Raw genomic sequence first — 9,091 nt, 5'->3', positions numbered from 1 at the left:
AGGAAACAGGAGTGTCCGGAAAAGCTAGACTGTCTAGCAGCAGAGTGTGGTCAACAATATCAAAAGCTGCAGATATCAAGCAGAATAATGATTGAGAATAGATCATTAAAAATCTTTAACAGGAATCTTAAAACTTACAGATAACTAAATCTATGGCTTTAAGACTTAAAAGCTTTTACAAATGTCTCATTTAATCCTCACCACTCCAGGAGGTAGGTAATATTTCTATCTTCATTTTATAGATAAGTACAGTTGAGACAGATGGGGATTCGCCGAGGGTCATAGATAATAAAATCGATCTTTGGAGCCCTCAATACACCGCACCCACCTGGCTGCCTCGGATCAATTACAATGGTTTTCGTTGTAATCCGATGTCTCTTTTATACATTTTGAGAAGGCTTCACCAGAATGCCAAACGGAACTGTGACAGATGACCCAAGTCAACCCCTCTATCTATCATCTATCTTATTAATTAATTAATTACAAGTCCTGTCTATCTAAGAACTCCAACCGCGGCTGGGAGGGTTTCCATCACTTCGGGGAGAGCGAAGTGAGGACTTTTCGAAACTGACGTGAAACTTCCCCAAAACGTGGATGGCACAACCGCGCTTCTGCCAGCTCCGGCTGGCTTCTTGGCGGGGCAGGAGGCTCGCAGGGGCCAGCCCGGCGGCGTGCGCCCCGCGGACGGGAGGGCAGGGGCAGCTTCGGGCCGCCCGGTGCGCCTGGAAGACAGTAGGCACTCCATCTGGCACCGGTTCTGCTCCTCGGGACCTCGGAGCTTCGGGAGCAGGGAAGGCAAAGGACAAACTTTGGCCGGGGGGCGCGCGGCTCCGCTGGGAAGCAGCGCCGACTTCCGTCCCCGCGCGCCAGCCCGGCCCGAGCCTCCCCATCCTTCCCGTCCTTTGGCTCCGGAGTCCCTGCGGAGCGCGCCGGATCCACACCAGCCACCTTCCCCGCCCCTCCCCCAACCCTTCCCCTCAGCGCGGCTCAGTCTGGCAGGGGTTAGGGTAGGGGGATGGGGGCGGGGTCCTGCTCTCGCGGGATCTGCTAAAGACAGGTCCCCCCACCTCCCCACCCTGCCCCAACACAGACCTCGCGTTATTTGGGACTGGCAGGCAGAGGCTGCTCGCGGGGCGGGGTGGGGGAGGGGGTTTGGAAGTGAGGGGGGCGTTCCGGCGACTTGTTGATCTCTGGCGTCACCGCCCGGCCAGTGCCCCGGGGCTCCGGGATCTCATGCGCATGCTCCGCGCCCGGGTCGACTGAGAGGAGGCGAGCCAGCCGGGTCCTGGGCAGCCCTCCTCCCCCTCCCCCTCCTCGGAGGCCGCCTGAGGCGGCGGCGGCGGCGGCGGCGGCGGTCGTTGTTGTTGTTGTGGTGCCGACGTCACGAGGGGCCCTGCCGCCGACGTGGTGGGTCGGGCCGATGTTTTGGAGCTGCCGCACTACCCGTTTGGGGCCAGCCGGAGACGCCAGGGGCAGGTAAGGCTCCGAACACCCTCCTTTCTCTCACCCTCTTTCCAAAATCAGCGGGCATGACGAGATTGCCCGCGGTGGTGGGAGGACGAGGGGCCCGGGGCCGAGCCCCTGCCGAGCGGGACCCGAAGTGAGTGCAGGGGAAGGAAACTGGAGGGATGCGGGAGGGGGCGGGACGGGCTCCTCTCTTTCCCCTGCCCCCCACCGCGGCTGCATTTTTGGTGCGCCACTGCCTGGGAGCTCGCGACCTGTCGGTGCTCCTGGTGCTGCTACGGCTGCTGCTGCTGCAAGTAAACAAGCAGCTGCAGCTGCCTGCGAGCCCTGCGCTGGGTGCACCTAGGGCATCTACCTCCTGGAGGTGGGGCGGGGTGTGCAAACCTGAGGACGGGAGCGCGGTGACTAGACTGTGACCTCCCCCCCCCCCCCCCCTTAGAGTGGAAAAGAGGAAAACCCGAGTGCTGAGTGGGGCTTAGGAAGGGACGAAGAGAAGAATGTGTAAAGGTCAAGCCAGGGAGTAAAAGAAGTGCATGGTCAAATACTGCAATTAGAGTGAAAGGTACCTTCGGACCCACCTTCCAGCGTTAAGGGTGGGTGAAAAATAGGTACAATAAAATTATCAGACGCACTTGTGAAGAAGAAATACCCCTTTGTATTAGGTATAGCCTTTACCAAAACATAAACATTTTAAAATTTCCTTTTAAAGTCTAACTAACGAGAAACTTTGGATATTAAGGAAATGGAGCAGAAATTTTAGAAGTACTTAGCAGAGCCGGGTTATAAATGGACTCGGTCCATGATCATAAAAATATCCATTTGTATCTACTTATCTATACACACATGCATACAATATATTATGTAACTTTATCTTATAGTTCTGGTTCTAGTAATGTTATAATGAATTTTGCCTTCAGTAAGGTCAGATTTGGTAGTTGGGGAAAGATGAGAAAGAATGGTAACCGTAGATGTATACTATATTGCAAAGGAAAATAAGCAAAGGCTTAGAAATGGTTATGAATAAACCACAGAGAGTTATCTATGTTTGGATAAATGGTAGTTGACTTCTGTATAATAAACTTCAAAAAACTAGCTGATTAAGATTGCATCAGATATTTCTCGGAGGAAATGCTTTTGGAAATTGCATTGATACCTAATTTGATGCCTAATTTTTTGTTCTTGAACGTTTATACTATGTACTGAGTACAATTTTATGCTTTGAGGGCCTGGTAACATGACTGATCTTTACTCAAGCTTAGAACAGTACAGCCAACATAGTCTCATTTTTTTAAAAGTGTTTTAAAGGAAATCGTAAGCACCTAAGACCGAGGTGGGATTTTAATGGGCATTGTGATGTACAGAATTGTGATAGAGTGATTTAATGATTTGGTATTCTTTTGAAATACTTCAAAACTGTGAAAAAAATAAGTCAAAATAAGGAAAATAAATAATTCCATTAGACTTAATTGTTCTTGTACTCTGGAGATTTAGCCCTTTGCATATCAACATGATTTGCAAATAGAGAAGAGAGAGAAAACTGACTAGGCAGGAAACTTTATAATCTTTTTATGGAAGTTATCAAGGTTTGGATGGGAGTGAAGAGGAAAGAACAAATAATATAGAACAAGGAAGATGGAAAGATTGTCATTGTTTCTGTCCAGGAGAATGAAAGAATGGAGACAGAGAAATGAGGTAATTGGAAAGAGCTGATTTCAGAAGAAATTTATTTTAGACATAAAATCATATAGTAGGTTCTGTGTTTTGTATGTGATTTATTTTGTGTACTTTAAAAAATTTTAATTGAATTCTTATAGAAGGAATTTCAGCATCAATCCAATTAAGTTTTTTCATTTTAGAGGTTAAGAAACTAAAGGCTAAAAGTTAAGTGGTTTAACCAAGGTGGCAAAGTTGAGTCTTTGTTTCCCAGGGATTAGTAACTTTTAAAGAGAGAACCAACAAACTTTGTAACTTTGTAAGAGTATAACTATACATACCCTTATTACAAGGGGTGGGGAACCTGTAGCCTCAAGGCCCTTTAGGTCTTCCAGTGTGGCCGTTGGACCGAATCCAAGCTTCACAGAGGCTATATGTAAACCTTCTTGTCCAATTTGCTCTTATCTCATAAGTTAACCGCAGCTGTGAAATCTCTGGCGTTAATTGAAAATTTTACATGTTTTTTTGTTGTTCCAGACCTTTGGTGATTTCATCCAGCCGGGGAACTTTGAGTATGCAAACTCCCTCCACTGATGAAGATCAGCAACTTATCTATAATTTATAGTCTTATAGAGTTGCCCTGCGGGTACTGAGAAGTTCAGTGACTTGCACTTAGTAACACAGTGTGTGTTTAAAGTAGGATTTGAATATAGGTGTTTGTAATTCTAAAGACAGGTTGCTTTTGTAGTGTACAAATACAATTGATAAATCAATAGTGATCTATTAAGTGTATGTCAGGTACAAAAAAAAAAATTCCTGCCCTCAAGGAGTTTAGATTTTATGGAACTGAAAACTTGTATATTATATGTATAAAATACAAGTTAATTTTAAAGGTAGTATTCATTATTAGTAGCTGGAGGGGATCAGGAAAGTCAGTTTAGAAAGTCCGAAAGTGCTACTTTGAAGGAAATTGGTGATTCTGTGAGTTGATGGAGTGCATTCCAAGCATGTGGGATAGAAAGCCTTTGCAAAGACACAGATGAGACATGGCATTTTCTGTGAAAGGAACATCCAGAAGTCCAGTTTGGCTAGGTTGTGAAGTGTGTGAAGGGAAGTATTGTGTATAAGCCTAGAAAGGTAAGTTGGAGCTATGTTGTGAAGGGCTTTAGAGAACAAAAAGAGAAGTTTGTATTTGATTCAAATTTAATAGGGAGCCCCTGAAATTTATTGAGGGACATGGTGAGGCCTGTGTTTTCATAATATCACTGACAGCAATGTGGAGAGGGAAGGGGAGAGGCTTCTTAATTGGGCAAGCAGTCTGATTAGAGGAAGCACTTCAAATATTCAGGTAAAAGCTCCTGATGAGGATATATGGGATGAGGGGGTTAAAGATAACAACAGTGTTGCAAATCTGTCTGCTCTCCTTCATGCCTTTAATAGAAATAGGAAAATTTAAAAGAGAGACTAGGGGCATTAGGGGGAAGAATATCAGTTCTATTTTATACACCCTTGAGTTTAAGATACATGCATATGTAATTTTATACATAGCACATGTGTACATATAAATTTTACATGTATAATTTTCAGTTAAAGTCAGGTATTTAATATAGCCTCATGTTCTATATGTATTAATTATATAATTTATGAGAGTTAATATAACAAAAAATTATTTTTGAAGACTAGAAACTGGAAGGAGAACATTGAGGGAGACTTCTTTCATTTAGTCAAATAAGTTCACCCATTAGCAGTTTGGCACCTTGGAAGACAAGAAGACATGAGGGATTCTTGTTTTGAGAGAATGAGATATAGAATAACTGACCAAAGGTGGAAGAGGGAAGCCAGTGGGGATGAACAGTGACTTAAGATGAAGCCTAACTGGGGCATCCTTAGTCGTATCTCTGAACTTTGCTATGGTCATAGCAAGAGACATAGGGCAAATCTTAAGAGTGCCAGACAGCATGTGAGAAGCTACTGGTATCCATTGTATCTAATAGCACTGTAGTTTACCTGTTAATGTGATTAGTCCACGTGCACATACAGCAGACTCATTTTTTTGTTTGGACTATAAGAACTTCAGGTTCATTCTTAAAGAGCCTCACAGCCTCAAGCTCTATGATGGTTGAAATTTTCTTTTTCCTTAGCTTCTGTAATAGAGTATTCACCCAATTTTCCTCTTACCTTTCCAGTAACTCTCAATGTTCCCTTTACTAGCTCCCCTTCCTGCCTGCTAAACTTGAGATATTTTTTTAAATCTAGCCCTGTTGAGTGTATGTTCTATTTTATCCGTTCTCATGGCTGCAACAGTCAGATGCTATGTGGTTGGTATAAATCTATACCTATAGCTCTGTTAACTTTCCTGAGCTACAAACCTAATGATTCCAACTGCTTATAAAACACATTTGCATTTGAGATGTCAGTGTATTTCATAAGCAGGTTCATCGTATTTCCTTCCTAGACCTGCCCTCCAAATGATTTTCTTTTGGAGAAACTGCAAGTCTGAGCATATCATTGAGCTACTCCCTGAATTCCATTGGCTCCTTTAGGGAAAAATATTAAAAAACTCTTTATATTTAAAACTGATCATTACCTGACCCCAACATATCTTTAGCCTTATTTTGTTTCATTCCTTTTCTCAAACTTTTATGTTCTACCATACTGGATTTTGTGCAGTTCCTCACAAATGACACTCAGTCTTCCAGCTCCATAATTTTGCAGTGACTCTTTCATGCCTCACCTGTTTCTAAGAAAGATAGCCTTTCCTCTGGATTCTGTTCAAGTATCATAACCCTTCATGTATCAAATATCAGTTCTATCCCTTCTAAAATGACTTATTTATATTTTTATATGCTCCTTTGGGTACACGTCTCTACCAATACTATATAAGCTTCCTGGGGACAGGAATTGTTTCACTTTTATATTTATGTCCCTAGCACTTTGGACAGTGTTTAGCACAGAGTAGGCACTTAAGAAGGGGGCAGCTATGTGGCCCAGGTGCATAGAACGCTGGCTTGGAATCAGGAAGACTCCTTGAGTTCAAATATGGCTTCATACACTTAATAGCTGTGTGACCCTAGGCCTAACTCTGTTTGCTTCAATTTCTTTATCTATAAAGTGAACTGGAGAAGGAAATGACAAAACACTTCTGTATCTTTGCCAAAAACAAAAAACAAAAAAACCCGACAAAAATGCAAATGAGGTCAAGAGTGGGACAAGACTGAAAGGACTTAACAACAGGCGCTTAAGAAATGCTTGTTGATTTGGGTCCATTTTTATTTCTTCATACAGGACATTTTCTAAACCAGTGAAATCACTGATCTATTCTTATCCCTATTACTGTTATATCATCAGAAGCTCCTAGTTATTTATCTCTTAACTCCTCCATGTCTTTTGCCCTTATGCATTTAATCATTTGCTAAATCTTGCTGATTCTACGAAAATACGTATTCTCTTACCTTTTTTTAAAAAATATTTTATGAAGTATTTGTTTTAATCAGCCAAGATCTGCCTTCTCACCCCGCCCCCCGAAAAAAAAAAGCTCACAAAAAACAGATTACAAACATGCATAGTCAATCAAAACATTTTTCCACATTGGCCACAAGTCACCTCCCCTCAAAAAAAATTGGTCATATTTTGCATTTTAAATCTTTGATCTCTTACCACATTGCATGACTCATCATTAGTCCTGGAATTGAGGTTGGTTTTGCTGGTAAGAATTTACGGCACAATAATGTTCTGCCATATTTATTTATACACCATAACTTATTTGTCAATTCAACCCTCAAAATTCTTATTCCTTTCCACCTCAGAAAAAAGCTATAAATATTTTTTATGTAATTAGTATAAAGTTTGTTATTCATAGAACTAATCCCTTAACCTTTTAACTCCGCTTCATTTCTCTTTATTTCTGTGTTGAATAAACTATACTTCTATACTCAACTGTTTCCTGTATGTATTTTTCTGTTTTTGACCACTTCACATGAGAGTGAGGTTCAAATTTAAGCCCATTCTTGTATAAATATTTACTTGTGTACCCCTTTCCTCCCCATTCCTGTTTTCCCTTTCCATTCTTAAGATCAGCAAGACATCATGTCTTGGTAAGTGGTAACATTTGGACCCCTTTCAGGCCTTGTCAGATGGTAGGGATCAGAAGGGACATATGTATCATCTCTTCATGGTGGGATTCTTTTGTTTGCTTATTCTTCTAGTCAGCCTCCTGACTTCAGACTTATGGCTGTTCTCTGCTCACTTCTAGATAGAAGCTACTTCTTGGAGTATTGAGGGTTGGGTTATTCCAGGATCTCAGGGAACAGCCAGGGGACTGAAAGTTTTTAGTGTTCCAGGGCAAGTCTGATTGCTGCTACCGCAAAGCAGGTTTTTGAGGTGGCCTTGGGTCTGTGTAACAAGTTTGGAATTTCTGCTGGTCCCTTATCAACCAGATGATTCAGTGGCAGAATTCTAGGGATATCTCTTCTGTCTGGGTTTCTGTTCTGGTTGTTCTTTTGAATGCTGGCTAGATGCTGGAAATGAGACCCTGTTTTCAGTGTTCTGCACCTGAAGTCTGAACCACACCACCATTGCTGCTGGTGATTTCTGAACTTCATTCCTTCCCTGTCACCACCCCAGGGCTTCTCGATCTGGGAATCTCATGCCCATGTGCAGGTCTATTTCATCAGTTTTCACAGATCTGTGAGGTGAAACTCAGTGGTAGGTGACAGAGTTGCCAGCCTGCACCTGTTCTGTAGTCTCCTGGTATGGGTCTGTGGATGCCCAGGTTGGGATCTGTCACCTCCTCTTCCTCCCTCTGGGCTCCCTAGAGTGCTAGCCTGGAGCACTCCTGATTTGAGTGTCTGCAGACCTCCCTGTCTGTTTCTCTATGCCAAGCTAGGCTGGACAAATAAATGACTTTTTCCTCATTAAGATTCAGGCTGGAGCATTTTCTAGATCTGTTGAGAGGAGTTTTATGGAGGGGAGCTTGCTGAATTGCTTCCTATCACTCTTCCATCTTAGTGTCACCCCTTGTCCTCTTTTTTATTTCTGTTACTATCACCTTATTTTAGGCACAAATTCTTTCCCCTGGAATATTGTAGTAATGTAATTTTAAACTGCCAGCTACCCTGCTTATAACTCTTCTTTCCATCTAGAATGCCCTTTTACCTCATTTTCCTCTTTTGGAAATCTTTAAGGCTTGGCTTGAATGCCACGTTTTCCATGATGCTTTCCCTACTACCTCCAACTTTAAGTTAAACTCTTGAGGCCTAAGAATTCTCATGGTGTCGTGTCCTTTTTAATAGTTATTATTACTCTATCTCATATTGTAGTTGTTTGTGTGTGGGCTTTAACTTGAACTTTCTTATTCCTTCAGTAAATGTATGAATAGTCATCAGTGGGTAATTCCCCATCGGATAGCAGACTTACAATACATAGAAATAGATGCTCTTGTTTGCTATTTAGAAATAACTTGGAGATTTTAAAGACAGCATGGGTTCAAAAATGGAAAAAGGATAAAGAACTGCTAAGAGAGAGCACACGAGGTATCCCTCCTTTTGTGTACCTCATTCCCTCAGGGCCCTAGAATCTTCCCTCGAGTCATATCTTAACTTACCTTGGCTGTGCCTCTTTATACTTGTATGACTATTGAGAAGTCCTTTAACTTTCCTGGGCCTGAATTTTTTCTTCTGTAAAATTGAGGACCTGGCTATATATATATAAGGGAAAGAACTGACTTCAGTCAGAGCATCTTGCTTCACATTCTGCCTATGACATCACTTGTGTGAACTTTGGCATGTAAACTGTTTCCTGAGCTTTGGTTTCCTCATCTTTAAAATGAAGATGTTTTAGTCTGAAAAGGTCCCTCCCAATTCTGTCTCTATGACTTATCTCTAATGTTTGTTCCAACTTAAATCCTCTCCTGTAAAATCCCATAATATTATTTTTATGGGAAAAACATGTCATCCAAGTTGTAGACTACCAGTTT

The 9,091-nt window shown here is 42.3% G+C and overlaps 1 protein-coding gene across 5 annotated transcripts in view; it reads left to right on the top strand.

Moving 5' to 3' along the window:
- Window positions 1-1,217: 1,217 nt before the first annotated feature.
- Window positions 1,218-9,091, top strand: part of PCMTD1 (protein-L-isoaspartate (D-aspartate) O-methyltransferase domain containing 1) — a 53,226-nt gene continuing 45,352 nt past the window's right edge. Inside the window, exons 1-2 of one of the 5 annotated variants that reach the window (XM_072604576.1) lie at window positions 1,389-1,476; window positions 3,655-3,689. The gene's annotated coding sequence lies outside the window, so the exon portion shown is untranslated. Of the gene's footprint in view, window positions 1,477-3,654; window positions 3,690-9,091 lie in introns of all 5 variants that reach the window. The other 4 variants (XM_072604574.1, XM_072604579.1, XM_072604578.1 and 1 more) reach the window with 4 other exon arrangements.

This window comes from Notamacropus eugenii, chromosome 4 (genome assembly GCF_028372415.1).
Source record: "Notamacropus eugenii isolate mMacEug1 chromosome 4, mMacEug1.pri_v2, whole genome shotgun sequence".
In the NCBI taxonomy this organism is placed as follows: domain Eukaryota; kingdom Metazoa; phylum Chordata; class Mammalia; order Diprotodontia; family Macropodidae; genus Notamacropus; species Notamacropus eugenii.
Note: the sequence above shows the minus strand (reverse complement) of the source record. Positions and strands in the feature narration are given on the sequence as shown.